The sequence below is a fragment of the Sus scrofa genome, chromosome 9, assembly GCF_000003025.6.
Source record: "Sus scrofa isolate TJ Tabasco breed Duroc chromosome 9, Sscrofa11.1, whole genome shotgun sequence".
In the NCBI taxonomy this organism is placed as follows: Eukaryota; Metazoa; Chordata; class Mammalia; order Artiodactyla; family Suidae; genus Sus; species Sus scrofa.
This window is the reverse complement of record NC_010451.4, coordinates 85,771,093-85,790,326: the sequence shown is the minus strand read 5'-3', so window position 1 is coordinate 85,790,326 and position 19,234 is coordinate 85,771,093. Positions and strand designations below refer to the sequence as shown.

General features: G+C 38.5%; 2 long non-coding RNA genes across 2 annotated transcripts in view; one reads left to right on the top strand and one right to left on the bottom strand.

Annotated features, from left to right (window-relative positions):
- On the top strand, nucleotides 768-18,711 carry LOC102160245. Its single transcript, XR_001305060.2, has 3 exons — nucleotides 768-2,558; nucleotides 15,052-15,208; nucleotides 15,723-18,711. It is a non-coding gene; the product is annotated as an uncharacterized LOC102160245 (long non-coding RNA).
- LOC106508298 overlaps nucleotides 6,410-19,234 on the bottom strand; it is a 74,028-nt gene continuing 61,203 nt past the window's right edge. The window contains exons 5-6 of the long non-coding RNA XR_002335841.1: nucleotides 7,696-7,975; nucleotides 6,410-6,999 (exon numbers count right to left, since the gene is read on the bottom strand). This is a non-coding gene — a long non-coding RNA (uncharacterized LOC106508298). The remainder of the gene's footprint in view (nucleotides 7,000-7,695; nucleotides 7,976-19,234) is intronic.

The window sequence follows — 19,234 nt, the reverse complement described above, 5'->3', positions numbered from 1 at the left end:
TTTCTCACCCTACAGCTATTTTGTTCCCTCTCATTTTTTTTTATATACTATTCTTATTTGAATAAACCATTTCTTAAATTAACTTTGTTACTTAGATATGGATCACACCTAAACTGTGGGTAGCTATGGTAACATAACAAGTTCACACTTTGTATTAATTAAGAACACTCATGAAGCTTCATTTAACCAGTGGAATGACCCTGAGGCTCTTGTCTGGAGTTCCACATAAGAGAGACACATTGGAAAACCTTACAGTCTGGTTGTGCCTTTTTCCCAGGGCAGCTTCTAAGCTCTGGATCTTGTATTGTTTATCTACAAATGATCATGGTTGTTGCTTCCAATAACCCAGAATATAATTTGTTGTGCACAGATCCATAAGCAGACTCAGTAGCAGTGATAGGTGCTAACTTCCAGGGGAAGGTATGATTCTAAGTTAGGATTTTTTTTTTTGTCCTTTGTCTTTTGAGGGCCACACCCGTGGCATATGGAGGTTCCTAGGCTAGGGGTCTAATCAGAGCTGTTGCTGCTGGCTTACACCAGAGCCACAGCAAGGACAGATCCGAGCCACGTCTGCGGCCTATGCAATTCACAGCAAAGCCAGATCCTTAACCCACTGAGCAAGGCCAGAGATCAAACCCACAACTGCATGGTTCCTAGTCAGATTTGTTTCTGCTGAGCCACGACAGGAACTCCAGGATTTTTTTTTGTTGTTGTTATAATATCAAGACACTAGGCTCTACTTGTTTAAACAGTAAAGAAATGTCTTATCTCCCTAACAAGGAGAGGTCCAAAGGAAGAGCAATTCTGGGTTCCATACAGAATTGGTTAGGGCCAGAGCTCCAGAACTTTGTTAGTTTTAAATCCTACACTCCTCTATGTCAGTTTTTTTTTTTTTTTTCAGGTTGCCTTCCTCTATCCATCACAGGACAGCAGTGGGCAGTTCCAGGTTTCATATTTTGACATGCCACTATAGAGAGGAATAAAAGGAGCTAACTTCCATTGTCACTTTCCAAGAGTGGAAACCTTTTCTGGAAACTTTCTTTTCCTGAATGCTTTCCTTCATGTATCCTTGACCAGAATGACATCACAAGTCCTCCTAAATGCTGGCAAGGGAAGCAGTATTACAATCAAGATCCACTTTGCTGTCCAGGTTACCCTGCTGGGTATACTCTCCCCTGACTCATCCAGAAGGCTGACTGTCCACACCTGTCTGCTGTACTCCCCTGTAGACGCCCTCCTTCCCCTGCTGGAACTCTGATACCACCCACTGGGCTGCCTCCTTCCACAAGGACATGCTTTGCACCTAGCTTGAACTCTGATATGCACCCACCTGCCATTCCATGGAGCTACTCTGGCAATGAGCTGAGGCTCTGAATCCTCAGAATGGGCCGGCTCCATGCATGGATCCATTCTTCACCCAGCTCAGGCCCCGACATCCGTGCCCTTCGTCACACCCTGAGATCAACTGCTTATCTAGCAACAGCCTGTTCCAACAAGGGTTAAAATTTGGCTCAGATGCAATTTGTATAGCAGTCTATTTAAAGAAGCAAGTTGATATGGCAATAGCTATGTACAAAGTAAAAAAAAAAAAAAAAAAAAAGAAGCAGCAGCTATGAGATTTATCCACTCACTGGAAAAAAATGGGAGTTGTCAGAACAGAAAGATGTGATAGTGCATGTGCATTGTTGCTAAAGTAATACAGCTAATAAATGTGGTTTTCATAAATTAAAAAAATACATATATAACTATTCACCCATCCTATCAGCAGTATCTCTTTACAAAAACAGAGAATAGCCATTTCACATGATGTTTTAACTTTTAAACTATATAGTGATACTTATCAAATGGAAATATAAAAAATAAGAACCTCATCCCGTTTTGCCAGAAATGAATTTAAAATAAAAAGTTGCATTTTAAGAGTTCATGTCATGGTACTTCAGATGAGTCTCTACCATAATTTCATCACTATCGCCACTGATGGCAACTTAAGACTGGCAATAAACTTTTTATGTTGCTGTATTACCTGTAAGATGTCCAAAACAGGCTCAATTTATGGATGAGAAGACTGGGCAAAGAGTTAAGAAACTGACACAGGGTCACAGAGTAGTAAGAGGGTCAGGCAGGACCCACCTCCTACAGCCTGGCTCCCCTGCCCTTATACTCCCTAGTGTGTTCTGATCTGGGGGAAAAAAATACGTGACTGTGTTATTATCTTTAATGGGAGAAAACTAGGGAATAAGCATAGAGGGGAAAGGATTTATGGATCATCTGTCCTGAAATTAAACAGCTGTAAAAGAATGATGCAATAGAGTCACATTTACCGGTGAGGAAAGATGTTTAGTTTATCACACGATGTTTGCTGTAAAAACTGAGTCAGGGCCGTCTACAGATTATAAAGAGAGTGTTTATATAAACTATAAATGCCTCAAGCAGGACTGGAAAGATTCCAGGCAAATTATTCACAGCGTCAGTCTGGGAAAGCAGACGTGGGATATGAATCTGGAATGTGAGAGGAGAGCAGGATTTGGGATAGAGAAGAGGAACCTCAGGGGATGGAGGTAAGTCAACACAGGGCAGAAAGGGAAGGTCAAACAGGTCGGGTGAGAGAGAGAAACATCCAGTAGGTTCATGCTACCCAGGGCATGGGGTGGATCCCACAGGCAGAGCCTAGGGGCCCCCATGTCTCTGCTCCATGCAAGGAGGTCAGCTGCTCAGACCAATTCCAGGGTGATGTTGGGCATACCTGGGCCAGGTGTGCTCACCTGGGTCCCTTATCTTTTCAGGGTTAAGAGGCACTCCTTGCCTACCAGCCCAGGTAAATGCTGGACGGAACTTAGGTCCATGAAGGGAATGTCACTAGAAGGAAAAGCTCAAAGAGGTGTAAGGGACTCAGAAATCCATTTTGGAGCTTCTACTGGGGGTTAAACAGCCCTCAGTCTTAAATGGTCTGTTCAGAACATCCTGACCTACATTCTGTTTATCTCCCTTAGGGAGAAGCTCAGGAACCTTTATCATCTTCTAGCAAGGCAGCTGATGTTAGAGGTGAACACAGGCACGAGACTAAGCTCTTGACCTGAGGGGGTGAGCTGCCATGGTTAATCTACCAGTCTGCTGCCTTTGAAATTTGTGTCATTCCATTTGAGAGGCCACATTTTCTTTCTGACAATGAGAAAATACCAACATCCAGAATACAGAGCCATCTGGGTAAGCCAGGAGACTCAAACCCCTCCTGTCCTGATGGCTCCTATTTTTGTACCATTCACTATATGATGTTACTTGTCATCAATCAAGTAACATTGGATTTTCCTTGCTGGACTCAGAGCGCAAAATAGTCAGATCCTGTCCCCAGCCAACCAGAACCTGGATTCAGAATCAGCCTGGCTCCTAAGGGCAGCTGCCTTTAATACAAAGGTCACAAAGTTCAGAGCATTTTTCTGAAACAACCTGGCTATTAGCAAATGTCAAAGACATTTTGGGTGAGATCTGGTGACTTATAGGAGGTAGAAACTTGATGAAATTAAAATGAAAATAATCTTAGGGAGGAAAAAGTCCAATTGGAATTTTGACGGCCTTGCACTAAATTTATAGATTAATTTAGGGAAAATCCAGATCAAAAGAAATGATTAGCACTTCCCATGAAGGTGCAGGAGTGGGAAACGTTATTCTACTTATTGAGATCAATATCTCAGAGGGCAAGGCCATCTTCTTTATCCTCCTTTTTTTTTTTTTTTTTTCAGCCATGCCCACAGCATGCAGAATTTCCTGAGCCAGGGATCAAACCTGTGCCACAGCTGTAACCAGACCCACAGCAGTAGACACCAGATCCTTAACCCGCTGAGCCTTTACTTTAAAAAAAATTTTCAAAGACTGACTTGACTTTGTGTGGTTAAATATGTGATGATGGGCATAATCTATGGCAGGATTTATACTTGATGTTAACTGGGATAAGTTTTCTTAATATTTGATAAAGTGGTGACAGTATCATTTCAATATACTTGGTGAATCATTTGACTATGGAAATGTCTTACTTGGTGATTTTTGAAATAATTAATAGCAAGTTAGCCATAGTCATTCTGATAAATGATAACATTAAGAGCTTTCTGCCTGTTTCTACTTTTCTCAAGAGTTTCATTTACCCAAAATTTGTTTATACTTTCTAATGTTATAGGAAATGTATTAGGCCCTAGGGACATATCAGAAAAAATAAAAGACAAAATTTCTTACCCTCATCAAAATTACATTTTAGTGAGTACAGTGAAGTTACTTAACATGATATATCTTTATCCATATCTGTTTCCATGAAAAAACAAGAAAAAGTCAACTCTCCATGAGATGTGGTACCATTTGATCTGCTTGTAGTATTTCTGATCCTCCCCACCTCCTAGCATGTGCCTAGATTACACTTCCTTGACCTGTTCTGAGGGAGTGATGCCAGGTGACTAGTTATTACCAGTGAGTGTAAATAGAAATAATTTAGGTCACTTCTGAATGGGAGTGTTTAAATGCCAGTGTAATATCCTCCAGGACATTTCTTTTGCTCTGATGTGAGGATGGCAACCCTTGAGATGGTGGCTGCTTAGTCAATCTGGGCTCCTGAATGACTGCTACCTCCTCCCAATGGACATGGTGTGTGACAGAGATATTTTGAGGTGTTGATCCTCTGATATCTTGTAGGGGAGGCATTACTTGTTACTGCAGCATAGCTCAGCCTCTATTGACTGATATATGTTTAAAGGAAAACAAAGTGAAGAATTTCATATTAGGACCTGTGAGCCATCAGGTGCCAAATTATACTTGCACAACACAAGTTGGTTGACATCGAACAACCTTTGTAAAATATTTCTTCCACTGGAATTAACAAGTTTCAACTAGTAAATCTCTCTTTTTGTCTTTTCTGTTTTCCTTTTCCTAATTATTGGTCCCACATTCCATGGATGCATTTCTGGTTCCTTTTCTATTCAGTGCTTGACGCCTTCTCTTCAGACACTGTGTAACCCTCTTGAATTGCATCTGGCTTTGACCTTCGGTTATTAATACGACACATTTCTGGTTCCTATACTCCACACTGCACCAAGTGCAATATGAACATCTTGCTTGCATTCAGTCTAGATAACATGATAATTTAGTTTAGTGGGCTAAGATAATGTACAGTGTTCAAGTGCATATTGATACATTTAGATTAGCTCTATCATTTTCAGCATTATTACTTTATTAGTAAGTGACATTCTCATGATCATATATCCAACCCCCTTTCTTCCCCAATTTAAATAAACAGGGATGGGTCAGACTAGAGTATCAGTTAAATAACCAGAACTCTGGGGTATGTTTCTAGGGTAGTGTTGGGCTTTTTTCTCTGTTAGTTTTTGTTTTTGTTTTGACATTGGTTATATGATAAAATTACATGAGGAGATCTGCAAGATCCTAGAGCCCAGGCAGCACTCCATGCTGACAGCAATGGAATCAGGCAGACTAGAACCTTGGCATCAGTAATTTGTTAAAATCCCCTCATTGACTCTAACATGCAATTGAAGTTGAGAATCACTGTTTTACTTTTTTTTTTTTTTATAATTTTTTTATTTTCCCACTGTACAGCAAGGGGGTCAGGTTATCCTTACATGTATACATTACAATTACATTTTTCCCCCACCCTTTGTTCTGCTGCAACATGAGTATCTAGACAAAGTTCTCAATGCTATTCAGCAGGATCTCCTTATAAATCTATTCTAAGTTGTGTCTGATAAGCCCAAGCTCCCGATCCCTCCCACTCCCTCCCCCTCCCATCAGGCAGCCACAAGTCTCTTCTCCAAGTCCATGATTTTCTTTTCTGAGGAGATGTTCATTTGTGCTGGATATTAGATTCCAGTTATAAGTGATATCATATGGTATTTGTCTTTGTCTTTCTGGCTCATTTCACTCAGGATGAGATTCTCTAGTTCCATCCATGTTGCTGCAAATGGCATTATGTCATTCTTTTTTATGGCTGAGTAGTAGTCCATTGTGTATATATACCACCTCTTCCGAATCCAATCATCTGTCGATGGACATTTGGGTTGTTTCCATGTCCTGGCTATTGTGAATAGGGCTGCAATGAACATGCGGGTGCATGTGTCTCTTTTAAGTAGAGTTTTGTCCGGATAGATGCCCAAGAGTGGGATTGCGGGGCCATATGGAAGTTCTATGTATAGATTTCTAAGGTATCTCCAAACTGTTCTCCATAGTGGCTGTACCAGTTTACATTCCCACCAGCAGTGCAGGAGGGTTCCCTTTTCTCCACAGCCCCTCCAGCACTTGTTATTTGTGGATTTATGAATGATGGCCATTCTGACTGGTGTGAGGTGGTATCTCATGGTAGTTTTGATTTGCATTTCTCTTATAATCAGCGATGTTGAGCATTTTTTCATGTGTTTGTTGGCCATCTGTATATCTTCTTTGGAGAAATGTCTATTCAGGTCTCTTGCCCATTTTTCCATTGATTGATTGGCTTTTTTGCTGTTGGGTTGTTTAAGTTGTTTATATATTCTAGAGGAGAATCACTGTTTTAAACATTAGTGATGGGTCAGGTGAAGGGAGGAAAGTGAGGTAACTGAAAGCAGGACAGAGAGGAGACTAAGGCCTAGTTTTGCAAGGAAATCAACAAGGAATCACCTACTATAAATGTTATTCTTGATATTCATCCAAGTTGGGCTTAGACACACTTGAAGACAGCCAGGACTGTATTATTTATGCCAGCTTCTTCCTATCTCTTCTGCCCTAGCCAGAGCATAAAAAGCTAACTCTAGGCTAGCAAATATTTAAAAGTCAAAGCCAGGTAAAGAGAGTCATATTGTTGAGGGCAAGAGCAGAGAGGTAAATCCTAAAGTGCCAAAGATTGGAAGACACTGGAATGGAATTGGGGAGGAGCAAAGAGGGTAGTATGAAATGGCACAGACAATGACACAACTAGGCTGGAGAGACCCATCTCCTTTGCTGGGGCAGTCACCTTCAGAATGCATGGTGAGCCTGGGAGGGAAGAAATAGCAGGTGGTATGTGACACATTTTGAAAAAGAAACCAACACATAAGCAAGAAATAAAAACAAACTTCTAGCAAAAGTTCTTCTATATTTATTCTACTTGAACAATAGAAGGGCTATACTACAATTTGTTTAGGCAAATAATATTATTTATGAGAAAAAAAATCCAAACAGTTGAATGCTTCATAAAAATAGCACATGTTAAAGAGAGGTAACTTGAGTTCACCATGATATTCTACCTCAATATCATCCTTCCATGGTATGTTGAGGTAAATGTGTTGTAAATATACCTTAAAGATGTATAAAAGATCTCTGTAGGATGATTCAGTATCCACTTTCATGCTAGCTCATTTGTCCTTTCTCCCCTCAAACCCCTTTCACTCATATTTTTTTTCTCATTTTCTTCTTGCCTTCTGCATTTTTTAGGTCCCCAGCCTGTCATTGTGACTCCCAAGACCAGATCAGCACATTGGGTGTGCTTATTCTATTCCCTATCCATTTATTCCCTTTCATCACTACCACCCTTTCTTGCCACTTGTGTCTGTTTTCTAATCTCAAATCCTTGCCTCTGTCAAGAGGTTTTTCCTTAACTATGTGACCTCATTTCTCAGCCGCCTCCACAAGATTCCCTGTGAAGCCTGAAGCTGCTGCCAAATCTCTCCAGGCCTCCTTTCAGTGACTTACCCAAAGAAGCTCTGTTTAGCGTTCCCACGGAATGAGTCACTTGAGCCATCCATGTTTAGGTAAAGCTCCTGCTTGCCTAAGGAGGCTGACAGGGTGACTGAATGCTCTTTGAACTTGAAGTCTTGCAAACCCCAATTGAGAGTTTTCATTATTTCCTCTCCTTGATCTTCTTGCTTTGGATCCAATAGACCATCTCCTTCTTCTCTCTCTGTTTCAGCTGAAGGCACACTCTGCCAGAAATCTGTCTGGGCATGATTTTCTTGATGCTTCATTGCTATATCTTGTAGTGGGGGAAATGGCAAGGTTTCAGGTAGGAGAGGTTGGTGGTGGCTCTCACACTCATTCAGCCTGTGTTTCTCACCCTTTGATGCCCTGGGACTGCTTGTTTCTCCGTCCCGTCTGTCCCCAAAATACACACACACACACATTAAAAGGAAAGTCTCAAAGTAATGGTGATGGGTGGGAGGGAGAGAATACAAAACATCTCAGAATCTTAGGAGGTGAGAAATGGTTTAAAAACAACTTTTCACCATTATAAGACTATTGTATGTTTTTTAAATAAATAAAGAAGCTTTGTAAAAGTTATGCTCAAGTGACTGCATATTGGTTAAATGCAAAAAAAAATTTTTTTTTTTTCTTTTCAGGGCTGCATCTATGGCATACGGAACTTCCCAGGCTAGGGGTCCAATCTGAGCTGCAACTGCTGGCCTACACCACAGCCACAGCAATGTGAGATCCAAGTGACCTACACCACAGCTCACAGCTCCTTACACTGGATCCTTAACCCACTAAGCAGGGCCTGGGATTGAACCCGCATCCTCATGAATACTAGTAAGGTTCATTACCACTGAGCCACAACAGTAACTCCTAAATGCAAAAAAATTTAAAGATGACTTATTTTTTTCAAAATAAGGTTAATTACTGTTCAACATAAAATTCCTTACTGGGTCCACATTACAAAATACAAAATTAAATTCTTAATGTGTTACTGAAGAGCTACCACACACACATCTCCACATACAATATGATCTCAATATAATTTTTCAACATATTCTATTTATTGATACAATTTTTAAAAGTATAAGAGCTATTTTAAAGCTCATGAACCCTGGATAACCATATTCTTTCTCCCTCATGTGCATTCCTTTATCATTAACACTCTTGATGACATTTTTTTTCTATTCTTTAACTTCTTTTAATAAAAAATGCAAATATATGTTATGTGTAGAGAAAATATCTTGTTAATCTTGTTTTATTTATCTGTTCATAATTTTTTAGAGTATTTTAAATCAAATCCCAAATATCACTTCACCTTTGGTCTGTTACCGTAAGATATAGGACTCTTTAAACATAACCACAAGCATCTGAAGCAACTAAATTATTTTAATAACTGCCTAATTTCATGTATTATTCACTCCATATTCAAACTTATTCAACTGTCTTAAAAATGTGTTTTTACAATTAATTTATTTCAATTAGGATCGAAGCAAGAGCCATAATGATTATTAGGTTAATGTGTTTCTTAAGTCTCTCTAATCTACTTCTATTTACTACTCTCCTTCATTTTAATATCCTTTAGTTGAATAAAGGTCATCAGTCCTGTATAATATTCCGTTTTTTTGCATTTATTTACTTGCCTCCTCATGGTACTGTGGATCTTGTGAATTTCATTCTTCTACCTCCTGAATTTTCCTGTAACTGGGAGGTAGAGCTATTCAGAGGCTTGACTTAGACTCCAGCACATTTTTTTTAAGGCAGGAATACTTTTATAGATGACATTGTGTACTCTTTATTACACCTTTCAGGGACCCATGATGTCCTCTTGCCTACTGTTGGTGATGCTAAGATTGATCAATAAATTCAGAAGTTGTCAGCCAGATTATCCCATTGTAATACTCCCTCTCCACATTTCACCTAAAGGTTTTAATACTACTTGGCATTATTTTAGTTCCCTTATTTCACTGAGGGGTTGCAAAATGGTGACTTTTCTTCCAGTATCAGTGCATGTATTAGCAGTAATTCTTCTATAAATAACTTTTTCTTATTGATGATTTAGTTACCCAGAAATACAGTTTGTTGGAAAACACAGCAAATGCATTATTTTTTCAATTTATTGATTCAGATTCAGAGCAGTAGACTGGTACCAGAGACCTGCAAGGATGACCAATGAATTTTTCTTCAAGTTTTATTATGAATTCATGAATTTTTGCTTGTCTTAATCCATTGTAGTCATTATTATTTTTAATCTGCTATCACTATACTTCAAAAAATATATATAAAACTTAAAAAAACTTCTTGTGTCATGGGGATACACAGATGACAGGAGAAATCCTTAATATGACCTGTGTGTCAGGCTGTAGGAAGTAGAGAATGATATTGTTTCATGTTTATCAAGGTGGGCCTGGATATGATAAGACTAGTAGTAAGGTTATAGTAAAAACTAATGGATATGTGGATGTTCACCATAAAATTCTTTTAACTTTGCTGTAAATTTGAAATGTTTTTCACAATTTAAAAAGAAAAAAGGACTTGGACTTTAAAAACTGAGTCACTAAAATAAATAAGTAGGACTATATCAAACTAAAAAGTTTCTGCACAACAAAGGAAACCACCAACAAAATGAAAAGGTAACCCATGGAAAGGGAGATGTTTGTATGTCATATACCTGATACGGGGTTAGTATGCAAAAAGTTTTAAAGAATTCACACAGCAAAAATAGCCCCCAAAATTCTATTTAAAAATGGGCAATTTTCCAAGGAAGATATAGAGATAGCAAGCAGGTACTTGAGAAGGTGCTTAATCACTAATCATCAGGGGAAAGCAAATCCAAACCATGGTGAGATTTCACCATACACCTGTTAGAATGGCTATCATCAAAAAGACAAGAGATAGCAAGTGTTGGTGAGGATGTGGAGAAAGGGGAAACTTTGTGCATTGTTGGGGAATGTAAATTGATGCAGCCACAGTGGAAACAGTATAGATTTTCCTCAAAAAATTAAAAGTAGAACTACGATCCAGTAATCTTACTTCTAGATATATCCAAAAAAAAAAAATGAAAACAGAATATCAAAGGATGTCTGCACTACCATATTCATTGCAATATTATTCACAACAGGCAAGACATGAAAACAACCTGTTTGTCAACAGATGAGAAAAATAGAGAGAGAGAGAAAGAGGGGGAGAGAGAATAGAATATTATTCAGCCATGAGAAAGAAGGAAATCCTGCCATTTACGACATTTGGGATTGACCTTGAGAGCATTATGTTAAATCCTATGCTCAGACATAAGCCAGACAAAGACAAATATTGCATAGTATCATTTATATGTGGAATCTAAAAATAAAGTCAAGTTAATAGAAACAGAAAGTAGAAAAGTAGTGACCAGGGGATGAGGGGTAGGGAAAATAGGGAGAGGCTGGTAAAAGGTACAGATTCTCAGCTCTGAGACAAAGTCTAAGGACACAATATGCAACATGGTGACTAGAGTTGATAACATTGTTTTACATATTACATAACTGAAACTTAAGACAGAAGAACTTAAACGTTCTCACAGAAAAAGAAAAGCTAAGTACATGAGGTAATGGATGTTAATTAATTTGATGTGTTAATTAATCCTTCCAAATATATCGAATCATTACCATGTATACTTTAAATACCATTTTGTCAAGGATACTTCAATAAAGTTATAAAACCTCACTAAGTGAACACAGGGGAAAAAAGAGTTAAGACATTTCTAAATTTGGGGTACAACAGATGATGTATATTATATCTTTTCATTAGTGCAATGAAATTTTTAACAGTGGCACTCATCTACAATTTCTGTTGACCTCTGATAGGTGAAGTTTCTCTCAAATTAAATCAAGACTATTTAGCTATATAGGGATAAAAGAATCTTGATTTGTTTGAGAAACACATTTGGAAAAGTTATGATGAACTTTAATGGGAAACACACTTGTATAGAAGGCTGGGCATAAGGTTGAAATTGATCATCACATTGTTTGTTTAGAAAAGAAAACATAACATTCAAAGAGTATGTTGGAAGCATTGGATTTCTTCACATGAGAACACACACATTGAAAATGTTGAGGCTTGGATACAGCGTAAATTACAGACTACTTTGTTCTTTAGTTAAGTGTAGCGCTTTAAAGATATGCATATATTATTGGATATACTAAAAATCAGAATATTTTGACATGGGGAATGTTCTTTGGAAAAAAAGGAGACAAAATAATTTTTTTCAATGAATAGTGCTAATGACTAGACTTTGAAAATAATTCTACAAATGGAAGAGTGAATGATAATTTTACAGCAAGCCAGATATGTGGATTTTAGGTGGCGGCCTATCATTGCACGCCTGGGTGGTCTCCCATTTCCCAGAAGAAGGAATTCCTGAGCTTCGTGATAGAGTCATGACATACTCAGTACCTAAGGGGCTTTTGGGGGCGGGGAGGAGGAGGGGGGAATAACTTTTAAAAAGTCATAGAAGGGGGTCAAAAAATCATACAAGAAACTTTGTTATATAAACCAACTATTTACCCCCAAGAAAAACCACACCTAAATTCTTCCAGACAGATTAGAATCTTTCCTCTTTCTAAAGACCTCCAGAGAAGGAGTTTCCATTTCCTTACTTTAGTATTGAACAGTCTTCACTCTCAAGAGCACAGTTCTCTTGCCTATGTTAAATCTTTCTTTACAATATCCTCTGCAGGAAGAGAGCTGAATGAACTTGCTTCAGGAATTCTTTGTCTTTTTTCCTCTTTCCCCCTTGGCTCTTTTTTCTCTACACTTAAAATTTACATTCCTTGAAAAAGGTAGGGATTGCTGGGGCCTTTTGGGGGTCTAGCAAATAATATGTAACTTTATGATTGGAGAGTGTAGGAAGTGGTGACAAAGTAGAGAAAAATGCTTCTTTATTTTTTTTTATTTTTTATTTATTTATTTTTTTGTCTTTTTGCTATTTCTTGGGCCGCTCCCGCGGCATATGGAGGCTCCCAGGCTAGGGGTCTAATCGGAGCTGTAGCTGCCAGCCTATGCCAGAGCCACAGCAACTCGGGATCCGAGCCGCGTCTGCAACCTACACCACAGCTCACAGCAACGCCGGATCGTTAACCCACTGAGCAAGGGCAGGGATCGAACCCACAACCTCATGGTTCCTAGTCGGATTCGTTAACCACTGCACCACGACAGGAACTCCAAAATTGCTTCTTTAAAGTCACTGCATTGCATGTTTATTATATGCACTCATTAGGCCAAAACAAATGTGACTTTGGAGTGAATTCTGCTTGAAAACTGCCCTCTTATATCTTTGCTTTAGGCCTTTCTTAAAAGGGTAGAACACAGTAGTCAGGTTGCATTTGCCTGTGTCAACAAATGGAAAGTCAAGGCTTATTTAGCTCTGGTGAAAGATTCTTGTCTGTATTCTCCCAGTACTAGAAGCCGTCTTATGAAAGTACTAGAAAAAGTCCTGGACACAGATATTCTGCAGGAAATGTTAGTACACATCTTAGCTCCAAGATGGTTCCCAATAATCCTTGTCTCCAGTATTTATACCCTTGTGTGCTAGCCCTGTGTGAGCAGTTGTGTGGAAGGGATGACGTGCTGCAAGGTTATGTAAGCATGTCAGCTTTCACCTCCGTCTCTGGAGGAAGCCAGCACCATGCTGTGAGGACACTCGGACAGCACTGTAGAGAGGATCTGAGGGCTCCAACCAACAGCCAGCACCATCTTGCCAGTCCAATGAAAGCCACCTTGTAAATGGATCCTCTAAACCCAGTCAAACCTTTAGATGATTGCAGGACCAGCCAATATCTGACTACAAGTAAATGAGAAACTACAACTAAGAACTGCACATAAGACCTTTTCTTGAGTTACTGACCAACAGAAACTTGAGATGTAACAAATGCTCAGATATTGTTTTAAGTCAATGAGTTTTAGTGGTGATTTATTAGGCAGCAGATGATAGGGCAAATAAAGTTGGTAAATTTAGGGTTGTATATCCAAAACTGCAGTCATCCGTCCGTCACTTGTAACAAGTAGAAGAATAAATCCTTGTGACTCAGTCCTCTCAGTTTTTTAAAATTTTTTTCTGGCTTTAAGATATAGCTGACATTGTGTACTATTAACGTATGAAATGCGATGATTTGATACACCTATATACTGTGAAATGATTCCCATAAGATTTGTTAACACAGTCGTTACCTTCCATATCTTCTCAGTTTCTTCAGCACTGAGAAGGGAGATGTTGTGCTGGAGTGTGGAGCTATGACTAATGTAAAATATAAGTGATTTTACATGGATATATGTCACATTTTCCCATGCTACATGGGTTTTTGTTTTTGATTTGTTTTGTTTTGTTTGTTTTTTAGGGCCACATCTGTGGAATATGGAAGTTCTCAGGCTAGAGGTCAAAGTGGAGCTACAGTTGCCAGTCTACACCACAGCTATACACCACAGCTATAATAATTCAGGATCTGAGCCATGTCTGCAACCTACACCACAGCTCACAGCAATGCTGGATCCTTAACCCACTGAGTGGGGCCAGGGATCAAATCTGCATCCTCATGGACACTAGTCGGGTCTTAACCCCCAAGCCACAGTGGAAACTCCCTACATTGGTTTTTAATAAACACATTCACCAACAGCTAATATTAATTGAACTTTTACCATGTGGCAGCATTATGTTAAGAGTTCTATTTGAGTAATCTTCATAAAATCCTCACAATAGCCTTAACAAGTAGCTACTATTACTATATCTTGCCAGTTTACCATAAGACAACCCTAAGGAGCTGATAAATAAGCTGATGCCTAAGTAACTTTGATTAGAAAAAAAATGCTACAAATTTTCACTGCCCTAAAATATCTCTACAAATCAGATATAAAAATTACTTTAATTCCATGAATATGAATGTTAAGTATTTTTCAAAAATATTAAATGGGGTACTCAGTCAGTTAATGAGTACATGTTTAGCAGGTGTGTCTTGCACCTCTCCCTGTGAAACTGTGCAACTTCCTATGAAAATGAGCTTCATGATAGCAACAAGCGCAAGTGACAAGGGAACCAGGTACTGTGCTCTGATATCCATCACTGTCTACACCAAGGTCATACTTCCCAGGAGCTGTTCCTGGTTGGTGACTGAGTATGCCAGAGTCACTACATAGTCCTGCTTCTGGAGGACACAGGACTCCTCTGAAGGGTGACTGTTCAGTGACCCTGCCTAGATCAATTATAATGGCATTTCAGTCTAAGACTTTTCTATCTATCCTTTTTCCTTGCCTCTCTCATTCACTGTGGTCAGACCTGCACCATAGCCTAACCAGAACCCCTTCCCCCCATTTCTCCTCATATTTCCCTCACAGGTGTTTGCTGCCCCTAGTAAGTCTTTTGCATAGTCAGTCCTATCTTGTCGTCTGCTTCTCAGAGGGCCTGGACTAACATTTACTGTAGCATCTGTGACCACAATGTGACAAGAAAGTAGCATGAGCAAACCTAAGAGGACTTGAGAAGACTTAAGAGGTAAGTAATCAGTTGTATAATTTTGTTTAAGCAAACTGGTGCTACACAGAATCAAGTAAAATATTAGTCATGACCAAGTTAAGTAGAGACCTATTTGTAGCCAAAAAAACACACCTGTATTGATTAGAAAAATGAAGACACACAGGATGAGTGTATGTGGTGTTCTGTTTGGTGAAGTTAGGTAGATGGAGCCAACACTTTTAGTGCCCTGCTTCACCTGTCCTCAGCCCACCTCTGAGTTTAGCTGCAGCAGAGGAAGACTGTTCTCGGCAAGTTCAGGCTCATGCCAACAGCAGTCCCACTACAAGCACTTTGCCAGATTTGGTAGGGTTGCCAGGTTTAGAAGAGGAAAAAAAGAATATATGATGCCTAGTTACATTTGAATTTCAAATAAATAAGGAATAATTTTTTAGTGTAAGTGCATATCATGTAGTATTTACAATTTTAGAAGTTTCACTGATTCATCTGAAGTCCTAATTTAACTGGGTATCTTGTATTTTCTTGGCATCTCTAGGCAGGAGGGTCTCCACTTTTCCATCTCAGAGCTTTATGCGAAGCCATGGGAGCATCTTCAGCCTGTTCACATGAGCCCAGCAATGAGAGAGTTAATGTCCTAGGAGTAACCCTCAACCAATGGAGAATGGTACTGTGGGTCAGCACGTGGCACCTGTCTTTCCAGTGGAGAGTGAACATTCTGTATGTTTCTCACAGGTCACTGCAGTATCCAGTTGCAGTTCCCTGCAACAGCAGCCTCAGTAATGTACACCTGTACCAGCCTCTCCTTCCTTTCTCTTTCTCCTTGCTCCTTCACTAGGCTTCCTACGATCACCCTTCAGATACATCTAATTCCATGCCTTGGAATCCACATTTGGGGGAATCTAAATTAAGACAACATGTTAAGGATAAAAACAAGTATAGCAATCTCTTTCCCCCAAAATAATTTCGAGGCGATAAATTTGAAAAATGACTTTGCTCTAATGAATGATCACTTAATTATATGAAGATATAATTTTAGGTTCTAAGAAAATAAAAAATTATACAATTCAGGAAGGGACATTTTCCTTATTTGACTGTGAATAAAATAAATCACTTGCTTATATTCACTTATGGTGAAAAATATGTATTTTCTCATAAAACAGTAAACTCCAGTAAGTATAAAATGAGCAACTAAAGCTAATCAAATTAATTTGTATATATGGACTTTAAAGGTAATGAGAGTTTTTATTTAAAGAAGTAATAGAAACATAGTTTATATACGCTTATCAGTAGTAGGTTTGGAAAGTTTGTGATTTTTAGTTCTCAAGTACTTCTGGTCATCAGAATAAATATTGTGACACTATTTAAGAGTTACATTCATTTTTGGCAATGTTTCCCATTTTGTCAACCACAGATTTCAAGTACCTTTAGTGTGCAAGGTTCTGCATAAAACAATCAATCATCCCCTTTTGGCTGCTTGGCAGACACAGTCTATGGCTTGTTCTATCATGAACTGAATTCATATATATTCATGAGGTACAAAGAAACACTTCATTGTTTCAGATTGTTTTGTTATTTTAGAATAAATCATAAAGACACCATCCCACCCATAGATGGTAAAGAAATATTTGTCCTATGATCCTCACCTTTGTGGTTTGTAGTGTTTTAACTTGCACAGTTTAGCCCACATTACATGTTACTTTTTTTTTTTTTTTTACACTAAGTTACATACTTTTTTTTTAAAGCACCATGTCTCTGTTACCTTGTATCAGGAAAAATTGGAAACATTATCTAAAAACTGAAACATACGTGTCCTAAATTAGTGTGATTTAATTTTCACCCTCTGCAGAACTCATGGCAAAATGATGAACTTTGTACATACAGGTAGATACTGTCTGAGTTCCCAAATTCCATCAATCTCAACATTTTTTGTTCTTTCTCTATTTGTGCAGAACCCTCCAAGAATCTGTTGTAATTGCAAAATTTTGCATCCTGGTAGAATGTCTGCGTGAACATCAGTCAGAGCAACAGTAGCACACACAGCATGAAAACAACTTGCTGAGAAGGCTACTTTAACACCTCTGATAAACAGAAAAAGAGGTGAATGTTTGTATTTAAAGTCAACCAAATACCTCACTTTCTCTGCCTTTACTAACCAGTGTAATCCTATGCTGGTAAAATCTTGTAAAATCTGGGGAAATAAAACCCAGACACAATGAATCCCAGAGACATAAAGGCCATTGAACATTCTTGATCATCACCAACATGGTTCTCAGAAAAGACAGTTTATTGGATCTTCCCTAAGAATTATGTTTTCAGCAACAGGATGATTCAAACGTTTAGTGTCTCAGATTGTAACAATGGCTATTTGTTTAGGTCGCACAGTGCCTATTTAGAACTTAGTCAAATTCTTGCCATAGGGATCAAAAAATTTTAAAAAGGACAAGTGGCAATAAATAGCAATAATGTGGCTCCACACAGGATTGGAATCAGACACTCAGGTTTGAATCCTGGCCCCTGGATGAGCTGGTGAACTCAGACAATTTACTTGATTTTTAATTCTAGATTTTTCTCATCTGGATAATATCTATCTCACTATTATGAGAACATATCCTAGCCACAGAGTAAGAAGTTTAGTTATTATCATTATTTATCATTATTATCAGTCATTATGCTTGGCTGTAAAGAATAGAACCCACCCAGCTAGATTAAACAAAAAAGGATTTTTTTAAAGGAGACTAGGTGACTTTTAGATTCTTGAGGTCAGAGGGACAGAGACTCAGACTTGGAAGTGACTTAAGAAGGACTTGCTGAAATCATATTATAGAGGCTGCTAAGGGATATATTCATAGGAGCTTACCCAGGAGCTACATAAATTGTAGAGTCCAGTGTAAAATGAAAAAATGGGGCCACTTTTTCAAAAAGTAAGAAAATTTCCATTAAAGACACTAAAATATAAAGCTCTTTCCTTTTTTCTGCAGTCTCTTTCTCAACTTGCCATGGCATTTTTTAATTATTTCACATTGTTCTAAGTAAAGAAAAAGCTAACATTAAAAAAACTAGCAAAAATTTTACCACTCATCTTGGTATTGGACAATGTCAGTCTTAAATGCAAATATAAAACCATTTCATTTATATGCAAAATTAGTGAAATCACAATTCATGTATATAGCTTATGTAATTTTTGCATATGTATATGCATATGTATTTTTTTCTTACCAGAGGAGTAGAAATACTACACAAAAATATCACAACTGTTTTCTTGATACATGGACATTCTATCAACACTCTCTACCTTTGCCATGCTGATGGGTAGGGAAGAACTGAAAAAAGAAGATATGGTTGCCCTAACTTTCCCTTGTCTTCTATGTCATCATTTTCAGTGTAAGAGGTTGTTATTACAGAGGAATAACAGGAGTAGGAGAATCATAATAGAATTCCTTGGTTGTTCATGTTTCTTCGAATGACATTGCCTTTGTGTTTTTCATTTTTTTGTTTCTTTTTATGCCACACTTACAGCATATGGAAGTTCCAGGGCCAGGGGTTCAATAGATCTGCAGCTGCCAGCCTATGCCACAGCTTGTGGCAACACCAGATCCTTAACCCACAGAGTGAGGCCAAGGATCAAACCTGCATCCTCATGGACACTATGTCGGGTTCTTAACCTGCTAACTCACAATGGAAACTTCTTTTCTTTGTGTACTGGTTCAAATGGGAAAGTGTGGCCTCTCAGAGCTGTCGGTGTCCCGCCACCATCCCAGTACTCCATAGTAGACATTAACACTTTTATTTTGAGCTTCCCTGAACTGCCACACATTGTGGGGCTCCCACAGTGCTGTGCTCATGGGTCAGTAAATGTTACCTGCAAATGGGTGATAAGCAACTGGGATGGACATGTATTTTGAACAAATATTTATATTTAGTATAATCTAGTTAGGGTATTCTTTGGAAGATTTTATTTTACTTTATTTTATTTTATTTTATTTTATTTTATTTTATTTTGGGGGAAGGAATTTCACTGCACCCCAGCATGTGGATATTCCTAGGCCA